The sequence below is a fragment of the Geotrypetes seraphini genome, chromosome 8, assembly GCF_902459505.1.
Source record: "Geotrypetes seraphini chromosome 8, aGeoSer1.1, whole genome shotgun sequence".
Classification (NCBI taxonomy): domain Eukaryota; kingdom Metazoa; phylum Chordata; class Amphibia; order Gymnophiona; family Dermophiidae; genus Geotrypetes; species Geotrypetes seraphini.
Window position 1 is genome coordinate 98,273,319 of NC_047091.1, and position 16,892 is coordinate 98,290,210.

The following is a 16,892-nucleotide window of genomic DNA, read 5'->3' on the forward strand; positions in this document are numbered from 1 at the left end:
GATGGACAATTCTCTCTTAACATTACAGTATTACTATTGGCAGGGGAACTTCATTCATGTTTTAAACATTAAAAACAATATTTTAAATCATATCCAAAAACAATTAGTAACTGGTAATCTAATAGCTGTGTTTTGTAAAATGTATAAGTATTTTATATTACTAGTTGATGTTCCTGCATATATACCATTGCCATAATCTAAACAAAATATAAGTAAGGCATGTAAAAGTGTATGCAGGGCCTTCTCATAATTGCAGTTGCATAAGTACAGCAAAAGTGCATGTAATTTACATTTACATACACAAGGGGGAGCCCTGCTAATGCTCTGCTCTTGTACACGCCTCCTAGCATTTGTGCACTCACGCACACCCTTACAGAATCTTATACAGTGGTGCCTCGCACAGCGAACGCCTCGCACAGCGAACGCTGCGCACAACGAACTTTATGTCTTGATTCGTACAACGGACTTCGTTTCACACAACGAAGTCCGGGGTTCCTGCGGGGTTGGATCGCAGCGGGGTTGGTCGAGCCGCGAGGGTAGTCTCCTTCTCCTTACCTGCCCTGTCGCAGCACACAGCCGAACGGAAATCTTCCCGATGTCAGCGCTGACGTCGGAGGGAGGGCTTAAGCAAAGCCCTCCCTTCCTCCGACGTCAGCGCTGACATCAGGAAGACTTCCGGTCGGCTGTGTGCGGCTGCGGCAGGGCAGGTAGGAAGAAGGCAATGGCGAACAAAAGAGGGGGGAGGGGGCGGTCCGCCCCGAAGAATGTGCACAGCTGGTCAGGTCCCCCGATCGACCGACAACAGGCCCGGCCGACAAACCTCCCTGCCCTGTAGCCGCGAATCTAAATTACCTCTTACAGCAGCTTCAATAATCCAGCTGCTGTAAGAAGGTAATTTAGATTCGCGGCTACAGGACAGGGAGATTTGTCCGACCGGGCCTGTTCTGTTGTCGGTCGGGTGCAAAAGCGCCACAAAGGTGGAGGCAGGGAGGGAGGAAAGGTGGAGTGGAGAAGAAAAGACGCTTAAGGGGGGAGAAGGCCGCTGAAAGCACATGTTGGAGCAGGGGATGAGAGGGAGGGAGAGAAGGGGAAATATTGGACAAGGGCAGAAGGGATGCTAAATCATAGGGTGACAGGCAGAGAGAACAACAGGAAAAAGAGTGGAAGCAATCTTGAACCCTGAGGGTGAGGGCAGAGAGAGGTGGTGAGATGATTGATCATGGGGAGAGGGACAAAAGGGAATAGAGATGGGATAGGAAGATAGTGGAAGTAAAAGGACAGGGAGATGTATGTTTTTAGATGTATCTAAATAAAAATAATAACAAAAAATTTATCTTTTTTATGTCATCTTAGCATATTTTATGCTGCAGAACGAATTATTTTTTTTTACATGTATTCCTATGGGAAAACGCGTTTCACATAACGAACGTTTCACATAACAAACTTGCTCCTGGAACCAATTAAGTTCGTTGTGTGAGGCACCACTGTACGTACGTGTGCTAATATTCTGTAAATTTCTGTGCACAAAGGGTGAGTAAATGTAGGTGTCTTGATATAGGACTGCCCTTGTAAGGGGAAGACCAAGAATGAGTTCACTTGCCCTGGGAACATGGAACTAGTTGACAGCTCTGTCTCTAAGGTTGAAGGAAACAAAAGTTATATATTTGAGCCAATATTTGCCTTACTTCTGAAGCAACTGCACTGACATTTTAATATTCATTTTAGGGTCTCTGAGTTAGATTGGTATAAAATGTTAATTTGAATTTAGAGGCTTGCCTCTGTTGTTTTCCGGATTTGGGGGGTGGGAGATGATTGTCAGTCTGCTGATGTGGGGAGGGCAAGGGGCTTAGTAGATAGCCTGTTTCTGATTACCTAATGGCTTTGATTTTTACCCCATCCCATTATAGATATGTATCTTCCTGTTTTTCTTGAATAATTGGGAAGGATAGATGGATATAGAATCAAAACTAATCCAGCTTGTCCATTCTGCTCTGATGCCAACACATTACTTAAAAGAGAGCAAGACCAAGCAAAAGCCATCTTCATCAAGTGCTGATGTGGGGTGGCACAAAAACAGCTGGCATTTTCAAGCTTCTGCCTGTAATTTGTAATCCAGATGTCTCCATATGGGGGTGAGGTTCACTGCATCAAAAACCCAAGGAAACTGTGAATAAAAGCCAGAACCTCAACTGGGGCCAACAAGCCAGCCCTTACGCAGACACCCCAGGTTTCAGTCACTGATGGGGTGCGTGATTGTTAGGGGGTGGAGGGAGGGAGAGTGGGAGAAAGTGGAGGCCATTTGTGATAGACCTGGCATCTGCATAGACTGAAATGTGTGACAAAATTCCATCTAATCAAATGGTAGACAGAAATTAAAATTAAGCTTGACAAGTTTTCCTGAAAAGAATATAATTTGCAATGATCATATGCCATATTATTTATATCAATATATTTATACATTACATATAAATCTGTATGTATATATACCTAGAGGGAGAGGCATTCATGTAATTTGTATGTTTAGGAGTCTTGGACCATCAATCTTGCATTCTCAAAGATTTCTGTTATATTGCTTCAATCTCTGTAATTTATCATGTATTTCCTACAGCTTGCCATCAATATATTCCAAATGCAATTTATTAAGGGCCGCCTGGCATTGGTTGTTAAAGGTCTGGTGTACTTTCTGGCCAGTGCATCCGCAGTACAAGATGCCACTATTAATCGTTTAAAAGAAAAAAAAAATTTCAGATCCAGAAGCACAAAACATTAAAAGGCCTTGATAAGGGTCACAAGGGAAAAAATAATGTTTGTATGTATACGCAACGAACAGATGTTTCAGTTTCAGCCTTTCTGTTCAGTTGTTCTTGGTATTTCGTAATGCATGAATTGTCAAATATAAACCCCTGGGCCATAGAGAGAGCAAGTATTCTCTTGGGCTGTGGTGTGAGGCTTCCCAACCTGACCAGCTATATTTAGCTTATTTTCCATTGCAAACTAGCCATACATTTGGCAGCAACACCTGATGGAAGGTTCTTCGATCACTGCTGGTACTCTAGGTATTGCTCTCAAAACTAATGACAAGCTTTCCAAGATAAAAAAATTAATAATTCTATGACGGCAACAGAATTTGGCAAAACAAACACCGTCCAGTGTCTGAGCAGTAGTTTATGCTGTGGTTTTCTTACATTTGGTTATCTTATTGCTATACTTTGTTAGCACAATGTAAGTTATTTACATCAAGCTATACCATATCTGTAGTGTATACCACCGTGAGTGACTCTCTTCAAAATGGCAGTTAAATAAATCCCAATAAGTAAATAAGATGTATGGAGTGAACCAGCTGATTTGGATGCCATGCTGTCAGGCTCAGCTTTAGAAGCTTGCTTCCTTGCTGGCATATAAGTTGAAAAGAAGGAAATTTAGATGAGGATATGAAAAAGCAGGTTTGCGTCAAGAGTTTACTCATGGCATGGTGGGAGCTCTTCAGAGAGTGGTGTCTAAGTCCTTGAATTATTGTAAAGTCTCTCATATAAACAATCCCTTGTAGTTTACAGTAACCCATCATGCATTGCAGTGAAGCCTTGTTAGCAGCAATAGGCCTAAGCCTGACTGATGATTCAGAGGGTCAGTGCTAAGCTGGTTTAGCTGTCCTGTCTAACAAAAAAACAAATGGCCATAAGCGAGAATTGCAAAAACCTTAGACTTATGGGATTTGTGTTACGATAACACAGCAGCGTATGATTAGGAGAAGGAATATCTGGCTGAGCTAGTCAGCAGGATACAGATAACAGGGCATCTGCTCATTGTTAGTACCTTATTTGGTAAAGGCTGACTGTAAGTTTGGGGGCTTTACTATATGGACTCGGGCTTCAATTCCTGCATTAGGAATATATCGGCTGCACAATATGGCACCAAGATTTGCTAGTGTACAAGCAGCTGTCCTGCTGCTGTTTGGAGCAGAATCTGGACTAAATAAAGAGAATCCCTTTCCTCACAGAAAGGAAGTGTAAACGTCTCCAGCAGGCCGACGTTCAGAACTCCTGCACTGTTCTGTACAGTGCAGGAGAATACCACAGGAACAATGCAAAAAATGATTTCCTAATGTTCACCACTAATAGTATGCAAATCAGTTGCATGCTATTAATTGCTCAGGTACACAGCCACGCAGTAAGCAAAGCTGTCATGCACATGCCCAGTGAAACCAGGGAGCCGGGAGGACAGTCACTGTCCAAAAGGAATTCATGCAAGTGGTGGATGTCTTCCAGCTGCACACGGGACTGGCCATTGCAGGAAAAGCAAATCGCTACGGATCTCCAGTCTGATCCTTTTCAGGCAGGCGCGGGAGGAAGCCAGCCACCAGCACCACAGGCCCCGATCTGCATCTCCCTCGGCTGCCTTTGCATCCCAGCAAACCTCCTGTTGCCCGAAGGTCAAAAAAAATATCCTAACGCCTGCAGTAGCAGTTTCTTTAAGGGTGCTGATTCTAAGCCTTGGGTGGGAATAACAAAGCAGCATGTTTGACTGTATTTACATGCTGTTCGCGCTGATCTTCAGTGCCCACGCTGCTCCTTGCACTCGCGCCTTCTGAACCTAATACCAACACTGCTTGCCTCTACAACTGGTGTTGGGTTCTGAATAGAGAATGAGTTGGGGAGATATTTTTCCCCATCCCCGCGAGAACTCGTTTTCCCGTCCCATCCCCGCGAGTTCTTTTCCTGTCCTGGCCCCATTTGTGCAAGCTCCGTCCTCTGCACAAGCCTCAAACACTTTAAAATCATAAGTGTTGGACGCTTGTACGGTTAAGGCTGAGCTTATAGGCATGGGATATGGACAGTGATGGATCTCGCAGGGATGGGGGCAGGGAAATTGAGTTCCTGCAGGGACAGGGAGAAATTTGTTCCCGTGTCATTCTCTAGTTCTGAATATTGGCCTGCAAAAGTACAGATTCCGGCAGTAGCCACATTTTCTTCTCTGTGAGTTGGTGCCAAACGTGAATTTCAATTGTGCTACATGTGAAATTAGTTCTTTATATAGATAGAAATTGTGTGTGTGTAAACATTGTGTTTTATTATTTTTGCTGAAAAGCATTGAAGCACTTTAGAAAAGTTAAGAGTGAAATGACTTAAAATGAAAGTCTGATACCAAATCTGCAAAAGTTGTCATTTCCTTTGATGGGTGGAAACATTTCTGGTAGGAGGCCACAGTCTTGTCTTTGAGGGTTTATTTTTGAATACCCCTCTCTCCTTGCATTTTCAGGATACCCTCTCTGAATAAGCATACAAGAGAGAGATTTGTATGCACTCTCTGTTATAGGTTGATCTATTGCTTGCCTAGTCTTTGTAGCTATCTAGAGAGCCAGAGTAGCAATAAGGCTACTCAGCGACAGTATTGAAAATATATCTATCGAAAGAAGTTGTAGAATATTCTTGTCCTGCCACTATCAGCTTCCATTTTGCCAGTGTGAAAAATTTGGATCTATCTTAAGGGGCTGGGGCTGGACAGCAGAAACTGATTAATGGACTCCCTGCAGTTCCACCTGTATCAGTACCACAATGGTTTTATGTAATATACAAGCAGTTACCAGGTTAAGAACGAGTTACGTTTTTAAGTCCGATTTGTATGCAACTCAGAACATTTAGATTTTAAGATTCTTGCTGCTTACTAGAGAATGGCACAGGGAAAAAAAATGTATCACCATTCCCGCCCCGTCCCCCTGAGCTCGTCCCTGCCCCGTCCTCGCGAGCTCAGTCCCCGTCCCTGCCCCGCCTCTGTCCCATCCCCGCACCGCAAGCTTGGTCCCCGTCCCCTCCCTGCAAACCGTCAGATCCCACCCGCACAAGCCTCGAGTAGTTATGATTTTATACTGAACATATTTTATTAAAGTATAGAAAGAGACTATTCTGTGCAATTGTCATTTTATAAACACAAATAATACCGAGCAAGGATCAACAAAACCCCCGTCTCCCCTCCCTTTCACAAATATCCCCTCCACTATTGTGAAAACTGAACAAACCAAATTACTACAGAATGCTACATAGAAAAATCAAGCTAACAGAATACTTCAGTCACACATGGCAGGAATAGTGTTGGGGGAGAGCAACTAGGGCAACTGCCCACTGGTTAGAGAGAGAGCCCTAAGACAACTGGAAGCTAAAGAAGCACAGCCTGGGCTTTGCGGTTCCCAGTTATGTCTAATACCAGCTCTAGCAGGATACATATTTCAAATCTGAAATATTCTAATCACAAAAAAAATTTTATTTTATATTTTTCTACCTTTTGTTGTCTGGTAATTTTATTCTTCAAATCACATTGGTCTCAGACTTTGGTTTTGGATTCCTTCTGTCTTCATCGTGGCATGGCTGACTCCTGAAGGTAAAATAGGCCCAAGAGGATCTGGGGAGGAGAGGGCGAGTCTGACACGGGCACAATTTTTTTTACTAAAGGAGCAAGACTTTTCACCGCTTCCAGGGGGCGGTGAAAGGTCTTGTCCTCATTCCCACAGGGCAGTGAAAGGTCTTGTCCCCATTCCTGCGGTAAAACAGTTGCAATTGTCCCCTTTTCTGCGGTGACCACAGTTTACCACGGTAAACGGTCCCTATGTCATTCTCTACTACTTATCTCTGCTCTCAGCTGACAAAAGGGCTAACTGTCCCTATGGGTGTTCCCTCTAAGGAACAGCATGCACACTGTTCGTAACATGGCCATGGTTCATTCCTGAGTCTGCTACAGGAGAAATGTAGAAGTTTATGCCACTGGAAATACTGCTCAGTGAAATCAAATGAAGCTGCATCTGCATTCTTAAGTACGAGACGTAATTTAAGTCTGGCATCTGTAACTGAGGGACTGACTATTTCAGCTTTGCTGTCATTTCTAAAGAAGAGAGACTTGTGCCTGACCCCCAAACCCTAATTTTTATCATCTTTGCACAGTTCATAGCTGCATATTTAAACAGGTATTGCACCCTGCCAAGAATCTAGATAGAGAGCAATTAATCAGAAAAGAGTTATCCAGACTCTCAAATGTCCAGTGCTGGATTTGTATAGTTTTCTTTTAATGTTTAACTTTCAGAGCACTATTACGCCTCTCACTGTTGGAACGTGTTAGTGGATGAAGCTCCCATGTAAACTAAAACCACGCACAGTAGTTCCAGTTGAGAGGTTTTCCAAGTATGATTGGAAAATAACTACAACCAGAACTGCTGCTGTTTTAGACAGGTTTATGTAAATAATTGTTAATGGTGAAACCCACAGTAACATCACAAGCCAGGGATACTGCTATGAGTTACTAGTGCCGTTAACATCACAGAAGGGTGAATGTTAAATAAATCTAAAGTGTGTCTGTGGTGAGTTCATTATGCTTCTTAATGTCTTAAAAACAGAAAGGGCTGTGTACTGTGACTTGTTTAAAAACCTTTCTGGGTGCACAATAGTGGTGAGTCACACTCCTCCGAGTCTGCTGGAGTTGTACCGTGAAGTCATGGAGTACTGCCAAGGCCTTTTTTCTATTTAGACCAGCGTCTTGCAAACTTTGCCAAGCCACAGCACACTAAACATGGTGGCCAAAGCTCAAGGCATCCAGAAGTGCATGGACGTTGATGCAATGACGGCACGCACATGTGTGATGTCATCACGATGTCCACGCAAGTGCAAAGACCCACCAGATGGGGCCCTGAACCACCAGTGGGGGTTGCTGGAAGGGAGAGAAGGAGAGCGGCTGCCTACAGGATGTGCCTCTTGCTGCGAGAGGTACATCCTGTAGGCAGTCAGCCAGTGCCAGTGCCTCTCCTCCCCGGTGTATCGCACACCTGGAATCTCTGGTGCCACACAGTTTGCGATACACTGAGTTAGACTGTGCATGTTGGCTGGGGGCCTTGATTTTCCCTGGTGGTGAGAGAAGTTTGTGTGGTGAGGGTAAAATGGAACGAAGACAATTTAATTCAGGCTGTAGTCACGGAAGGATATGGCTTTACTTATTTAAGGCTTAGTCAATGGATAAATAAAGTAGGGAGACTGGTTTCTTATATCTCATGGAAGCTAGGAGGTCAAAATGGTATGAAGTATCAATACTGTATAGAACACCTAGAAAAGAAGGAACTATTAGATACATTATGTATGAAAAAATCTTTCATATATATTTTTTTAATTTTTAAAGATAAGTGGGATTTCTTTCCCCTCCTTTATTTTTGCCATCAATAATAATTTCTACTTTTTAAATAGCACATATTAGTATTCACTTCAAAAGTTCCATACACAGTGATGGGGCGGTGGGTTCGGCTATAGAAGCCTCGGCTTTTGGCTGAATTACACATTTCTGAGTGTATGTGATAAAAAAATATATAAAAGATTTTTCCATACATAATTTATCTAATAGTTCCTCCTTTTCTAGGAGTTCTTTACTTATTTAAGGACCAGAGTCTTATTGGACCAAATTCTTATAACTGATAACCAGGACTCATACCTTTGAGAGATACATATTTATCTCTATCAAAAGATAGATGGCAGGACTCTGCGCAGCCTGTTGGATATTAACAATCACTTAACCATTGCCATTTATTCATCTGCATTAAGTTTGTTAAAAACTCTTTATAGTGCAGTTGTAGTAAGCTTTTGATGTTTTTCCCCCATCTGGTCCTTTCCCCCTTTTTTTTTTCCAGTTTAGAACCAGCACCAAGATCCTGGAGCTACAAACCTCATGTGCAGTTTCCAATGACTTTTCCTCCCTATTTTGATAGACCCTATCTCCCGCTGTTAACTAGGCCTGAGGCCTGGAGTCATGTACCTGGGCTGTCTCCAGTGGCGTGAGCTCAGAATCTGACCAGCAAGTGTCTTAATGATGACCAGGCCTTCCTCTTCCCCAGTCTTCTTGAGAATCAAACCAGGGCCCTTTACTATGCTTATTGTAGTTCTCCCTACTTCCCTTATGTATCGGTACGTCATGTTTGTGTGTGTCGGTTGTAGTTAATAATTAAGACCCTGTTTTTAATTGTAAATCGCTTTGAATTAATGATATTACGATACAACAAAATTTTAATGAAATTTGATACCTAGAGCCAGAACCCCATGCAACATTTAAAACTTGACATGACTATAGGGGGCTAGAAATGTACTTGAATAAGAAGCTCTATGGATAACAATATGGTAAGACAAGTAACAATGCTGGTACCTACTTGAGTTGTATCCTTGATAAGTAGTGGTGTTTGTCATCTCTGAGGAAATACTAGAGTCTCCACTTGAGATGGAGCAACTCCTTCCTCAGTAGTGAAGATCTAAAGTTTCCTTGAATGCTTATCTTGGGGGGGGGGGGGGGATCTTTTTAAAAAGCGGAGTGTTGGTTGTTAGTAAAGTGACTGTGTACAATGTAAATAATATAGTACAGAAATATTCCTGTACTTTCAAACAATAGCACTTTTGAGGGGAGGGAGGGGAGTTATTAATTTTATTTATAAAAATTTGTGGGTTAATGAATGATAATATTCAGTTAAAACTGTGTGCTCTTCTGTTTTGTGAACTGTAAACATTATCCCAGGACTCTAAGCCAATTACTTTTTTTTTTTTTAACAGTGATTATTTTTCATATTTTATTCACTGCAGGATTATCAGAACTGCCTTAGATCAAATCCTGTCTCGCAATAAAAAAAAATAATCAAAAATCTATGTTGTACTTTTGTATTCCAGAATTTGTATTTTCAGGGTGGAAATCCGCCAGCCCTTGTAAGATCTACAGATTAGCAGGGTTACCCTTAATTTTACAAAGCCCTGCAGTAGCAGGATTGAAGCCCATTCATTCCCAATGGGCTTCAGTGCGATTAGGTAATTGGCTTTATAAAAGGGGGCCTTAGTTATACACTGAAACCTGGGCCACTGTATGCAATGCTCCAGCCACTGTGCTGGGATGCAAGGAAATCGGGAGTTTAGGACCCCTGTCTCTTGAGACCGAGACTGGTCAAGCTTGGACTTAACCATCAGGGTGGGGGCGCTCATACTTTTAAGAGGGAGCAGAAAGACGGCTGCAGGGATGACTCCTGCCAGCTAAAGATTGGTTGCAAGGGGGTGAATGAAAAGAGGCTGTTAGCTGAGAGAAGACTCTTCAGAGCACACACACAGGCGCTGGTTAAGGAAGAGGACTGTAAAAAGACAATCCAGGCACAACCAACCTATTGAAAACCAGGGTTATCTGGATAGGGTGGAAGAGGATTTGCAATCAATCAATCAATCTCCATTATTGTGCCTTCTCTGACTGATTCTTCCAAGGGAGCTCAGAACGGTTTACATGAATTTATTCATGTACTCAAGCATTTATCTCTGTCTTGTATGTACCTGGGGATTAAGTGATTGTCCGGGGTCATAAAGAGCAGCGTGGGTTTGAACCCACAACCTCAGGATGCTAAGGCGGAAACTTTAACCACTGTGCATTTGACAGTTTACCTCATGAAAGATTTCTGAGGAAATCAGAAAGTCATGGGATAGGAGGTAATGTCCTGTCCAGTTTCTCTTCTGTGTAAACCGCCTAGAAGTCATTTGATTGTTGGCGGTATAGAAGAATAAAGATATTATTATTATGGATTAAGAACTGGTTGAAAGATAGAAAACAGAGTAGGTTTTAAATGGTCAGTATTCTTAATGGAGGAGGGTAAATAGTGGCGCTCCCCAGAAGTCTGTGCTGGGACTGCTGCTTTTTAACATACAATTTATCGGTGATCTAGAGATGGTGAGATTATTAAACTTGCTGATCACACAGTTGTTAAATCACAAGAGGATTGTGAAAAATTGCAAAAGGGCATTGTGAGATGGGGTATCAAAATGGCAGATGAAGTTTAATGTGAGCAAGTGTAAAGTGATGCATGTGGGAAAGAGCTACGTGATGCAGGGTGCATGTAGATTCATGTATATACATTATTAGGAAGGAAAGGCCTTGGATCTGTATTAGAGCGTTCAACAAAGTTAAGCAATGGCAAAAAAAAACCCCAGGAAACAGTTTGACTAGTGACAAGTGATCCACACATTTAATAGTTGTCAAAAGAACAAGGAAGAGAGCTATTTTATCATCCCTCTGCAGTACTTTGACTAAATTTATACTTCAATAACTGGAAAACTCACTTCAACAATCATCCAAAGACTCACAATGTTTCCTCGAAGCTGTGTGGCCGCGCAGGAGGCCATGCAGCCATTCAGCACCCTTCCGATATCGCTCTTCCATCTTGGGCCGCTGTTGCTGCTTTCCCGAAGCAGCAGCAAATAAACTGGCTGCAGGACTTTCCTATACTTATCCATGGCTACCAGCCAACCCTCTCCGATGTCACTTCTTCCGGGGCAAAGCCGGCAGCCTCAGATATGTATGAGAAGGTCCCATGACCAGTTTCAGTTTGCCATGCTGCTTTGAGAAAGCAGCAGCAGTGGTGGGTGTGGGGTGGGAGAGGGAAAGGGGGCAGGCACTGGTGGAAAAGGGGTGGGGGAGAGGGGCTAGGCACGAGTGGAAGTGGGGTGGGAAGATAGAGAGAGCAAAAACTGGTGGAAATGGTTTGAGATGGAGAGAGACAAGGGATAGATTTTGTGGGAAGACAGATTCTAGGTAGAACAGGGGTGAGAGAGGGCAGATGGAGGTGGGGTTCAGAGTGGAGGGAGATGATTGAACTGAGGAAGTGAAAGGGGAGATGGCTGGAAGGTGAGGAGGAGAGAGGGAGCAGAGTATGGAAGTGGAGAGATACAAAGAAGATGGAAATATTGATGGAAGGGGGAGAGGGGAATAATCCATATAGAAGAATGGAGACAAGCCTGGATAGAAGAGAGGTCAGACAGGAGGGAGATGATGGAAGGGGAGAGTGTGGAGTTGCTAGGAGGAAAGGAGGCAGATGTATAGAAGGTAGATGCTGGATGAAAGGGGAGGAGCAGATTTGGAGGGGAGAGATAGGGATAATGATGAGGAAAGAAAGGGATAGGGGGCAAACACTGTATGGAAGGAAGAGAGAAAAGGCTGAGTTAGTGGAAAAACTGGGAATAAGGGGAAGTAAAATAGGGTGAAGGAAAGAGATGGAAAGCTGCCAGTAGACCATAAAAAAGGGAACTTGAAGACTAGATAGAATGAGTTAAATCTGGACATAGAGGTAGAAAAATAAATTGAAGAAAGCCGAAAGGAAAAGGAGAGAAAAATCCTGGAAAGAGACAGAGGAAAGCAGAAACCAGAGAAGAGAATGGCCAGAAAAAAGGCAGAAAAAAAGATTTTTATTTTTAATTCAGGATAAAGCAGTGTTTAAAGGTTAATAATATAAATATGTTTATGTTTATTCAGAATTTGATATACCGCTCTCGCATTTTACTGACCTAAGCGGTTTACAATGTAACAGTTAAAAACAGAAAGGATCTCCATAGAACATATTCAAATAGGGAACTCCATTGAACATATTCAGATGGGAAAGGTAGAGCTAGAGAAAGATACAAGATATATACATATCCTAACAAGTAATCAATTACAGGTGGAAACCAAAACAAAAAATCACTTTAAAAATAATAATAAAGAAAATTTAAGCAAATTATAGAATTATAGCAATAATAGAAAATATTGTAGAATTAAGATATCTTTTCATTGAACTAATTTTAATACATTTGTGACCAACTGTCAAAAACCAAAAACCTCTTTTCTCAGGTCAGGACTGCTTACCATCTTGAGCTGGGGAAAGGAGGTATTGGCGTCTGAGAACTAACTGAAAAATGTTTGAAGTCCTTTCAATAAAAAAATCATCTTATTTTCTATTTTTTATTTATATTTGTAATTCTTAATTTGTAATGTACAGTATGTATAATACCATCAGGGTAATGTCATGGAAATTTTTTGCTCACATCAACTAATCCTTTGGTCATAAAAATGTTTTTTTGCTCACATGAACTCGGACCTTAGAGGGAACATTGCCCACAATATAAAAGAAGGCAAGAATCAATAAGTAATGTACATTCATGATCAAAATTAAGATTGCATTCATAGTTTTAAATAGGGGAGAGGAAGAACCTCAGACACCCCTTTCTATGCTGTCAAGAATATTTTACACCAGTCAAACAAGGTCACTTCCATCATAGGTCCAAAAAATCACCTTAAAAAACAATAATTGAACTTTAAATGGCAGGAGCATTGAAAAGGCCCTTACCGTACTCCCCCGATATTCACGGGGATTCCATTCCAGGAACCCTCGCGAATGTCAAAATACTGCGAATATGGTTTTTAGGAAGGGGAGACTGGAGAGGCAGGAAAGGGTAGCTGGAGTGCCGGCGAGTGAAGGAAATCACTCACTGTATGCTCCGACCACCTCTTCATTTACTAAAGTCGGGCCTCACCAATCAGGAACCACGGACTGCAAATTCGCGGGGAAGCACTGCATATCTTCTGTATGACAGCTTCAGATGTTATGGCCAGTCCTAGTAGAGCAGCAAGCTGGTCTCTGGAGTAACCTGGTGGTCATTGCAGTGGACTGCAGAGAAGGGGACATAGGCCCATATCCCACTCTAAATAGTACACTTGTGGTAGAAAGTGTGAGCCCTCCAAAACCCATCCAAAACCTATTGTACTCATAGATGCCACCTGCAGGCTTAAGGGCTATTGGTGTGATGTATAGTTGGGTCTAGTAGGTATTGGGTGGGTTTTGGAGGGCTCACCATCAGTGTTCCCTCTAAGCGGGCGGGTGTTGTGAGCAAACTTTTTTCACTGTGAGCTAAAAATATCAGGCGCCAGCAAGTTATGAGCCAAATAAATATGTTGCTTTCTACCACAGAACTTCCTTACGTTTGTATGGAATCTATCCCCTTTCAACTTTAGAGAGTGCCCTCTCGTTCTCCCTGCCTTAGCTACTAAGTCTATTCCCTTCAGTACCTTGAATGTTTCTATCATGTCCCCTCTCAATCTCCTCTGCTCAAGGGAGAAGAGGCCCAGTTTCTCTAATCTTTCGCTGTACGGCAACTCCTCCAGCCCCTTAACCATTTTAGTTGCTCTTCTCTGGATCCTTTCGAGTAGTACCGTGTCCTTCTTAAAGTACCAGTGCTGGACGCAGTACTCCAGGTGAGGGCGTACCATGGCCCGGTACAGCAGCATGATAACCTTCTCTGTCTCTTCAGTCCAGCATCTGCCCCTTCCATTCACTGTCTGTCTTTCCCTGCCATCTCTCCTCCTGCCCCCCCCCCACCCCCCAATTTGGTCTAGCATCCATCATCTTCCTTCTGTTCCCCTCATGGTCTGGCATCTCTATCCTTCCCTCCCCCCTGTGGTTTTTAGCATATCTCTCTTCTCATTTCCTCCACTCAGATCTGATCATTCTCTGCTCTCTCTTCCCTTTTCTTCTCTGGTCTTCCTTCTCTATTTTCTGCCTCCATCTAAATTAAATTCTTTCTTACTATTTAGTCCCGTTTCCCTCTTTTCACTGTGTCTACACACAGCTTGTCACCCCTTTCCCTCACCCCTCCATTATCTTACTATTTTCTTCCCCCTTTATTTATCTCCTCCTTCCATCCAGTATGTGTTCTTTCCCCACTTCCATTCAGCATCTGCTCTCCCTTCTCAACTGACATCCATCTGCCTTCTGCTCTCTCTCCCTTCTTCTCACTTCCATCATCTGTCCCCTTCTCTCTCTCTCTCATCTCCTCCATTCCATCATCTGCCCCTTCTCTCTCTCTCTCTCTCTCCCCCCCCCCAACTTCCATCATCTGCCCCCCTTCCCCTCACCTTTGTGGGTCACTTTCTTTCCCCTGAGGGTGGCTCATGTCACAGGGGAAGCTTTGGCCGAGCAGAACCGCTTGATTGACAGTGGAACTTACTTGATTGATGTCGATGCTGGGGCCCGTTGCCGTTTGAAGGAAAAAAAAAAAAGGTGGAAAAAAGGAACCTGTAAAGGCGAGAGGAAGGGAAACCTCCAGGACAGCTGCTTTTTGCCCTCCTTCAGCGGCCCAAGAGTTCAGACCAGCAGCGGCAGCTCTGTATGCTTTTAACTTCGGCACAGAGCTGCCCCTAATCAATAGTTTAGCGCGGTTTCATGAGGCAGCCTCGGGGCCTTTGATCGCCGGCCCGCTTCGCTGATGCGATGTGGGCCGGCCTAGCAAAGGCCCCGAGGCTGCCTCATGAAACCGCGCTAAACTATTGATTAGGGGCAGCTCTGTGCCGAAGTTAAAAGCATACACAGCTGCCGCTGCTGGTCTGGAGGTGCGGAGACAAGGCAGGAGGCAAACGCGGTGGAAGGCAGGAGTCCCGGCGAAGGCAGGAGTCCCGGCACAGCGACTGCAACAGGAAGTTGCAAGTCAGCTGACGCCGGCCTTTCGTTGCGGCAGGGACCGAATCCTTCGCGGACCGGCAAGATTTTGTTTGCGGACCGGCGGTTGAAGAACTGTGCTCTACACTGTGTGCGCTGTGACGAGAAACTTGTGCGCTGCGAGGTAATATTTTGTGCGCCAGCGCACCCCAGCGCAGCTTAGCGGGAACACTGCGGACACCATACACTATAAGGGGACCTTTTATGTGAAGTTCACTGCAGTGCCTCCTGAGGTGCCCCACTACACTGCTGGGATGTCTGTGTGGTGAGTCTACTACAAATGCTGGCCCCCCTTGGCTTGTTTTTTTCATTTTTCAAAAATGGTTCAAAAATGGCTGTTTTTGAGAAACGTTTTGAAAATGAACATGCTCACTACTGGATTTTTGTGCATTTTCCACAAGTTTCCAAGTTTATTAAAATTTTCTATCCTGCACCAAGGGTCATAGCCTTCTGGGCGACTAGCCAAATAACAGTCTAGCCAAATAATTGGATTTACATAAATCAATATAAAAATAAATAAAACAATCTAAATTAAAATTAACTTACAAATGTACATAAATCAATAGCCAATATCTAAATTTCTAATGTCTCCAGGGTTCTCTCCATACCAGACCACCGTTAACCATTCTCATACGCATCAAAGAAAAGAAATGTTTTATAATCTGTTTTAAATTTATCTAAATTCCCTAACAGTTTAATTCTTAATGGTGTACCATTCCAGAGTTGGAAGCCCTTCACGTAAAAAGTTGCGGCTCTATTGTGTTCATGGACTATTTCACGAAACGATGGTACTATAAGGCATCTTTGATTTTCTGATCTGAGTGATCTAGATAGCGCATATAATTTCAAAAGGCGTGCCAGATAGGGAGGTTCATCTGTCAGTATAACTTTAGAGTATTTTATAAACAACTAGTGTTTAAGCCCGTTACAATAACGGGTGCTAGAGTAGATGTCTGTATGTCTGTTTTTTGTTTTTTATTTATCTCTCTCTCTCTCCCTGGATGCTGTCTGTCTGTCATTCTTTGTGTCTGTGTCTCACCCTGGTCCCCTGTCTGTGCGTCTTTCTTTCTGTCTGTCTCCCTGGTCCCCCTGCTTGCCAAAGCAGCCTCCTTTCCCTCTCCCCTTGTTGTGCAATGCCTGCCTGCTCTGTGGCCCCCTTATGTCCCCCCCCCCCCATGATTGCTTTCTGCCCCCAGAACAACCATTCCCCCAAAGCAGCCCCCTTTGCCTCTCCCTCTGGCCCCCTGTTGTGCCATGCCTGCCTGCTCCGTGGCCCTCTTCTGTTCCCCCCATGATTGCTGTCGGCCCCCAGCACATCCATCCCCCCAAAGCAGCCCCCTTTGCCTCTCCCTCTGTTGTGCAATGGCTGCCTGCCTGCTTCGTGCACTCAGCACAACCCTCCCACCAAAACAGCTCCCCTTTTTTGGCTGCTCCAGGGCCCTTCTTTTTTGGCTTCCCCTCCCGTTCTTACCTTCCTCCATGCATCCATGTTTCCTGCCGCCGCTGCCGCTCCTGTTCCTGTTCAAAGCGGCCTGCTTAGGTTCATGGGCGGCTGTATTGAACCTCGCAGACCGCTCTCCATATGATAGCATGTTCCTTCTGACGCGATCGC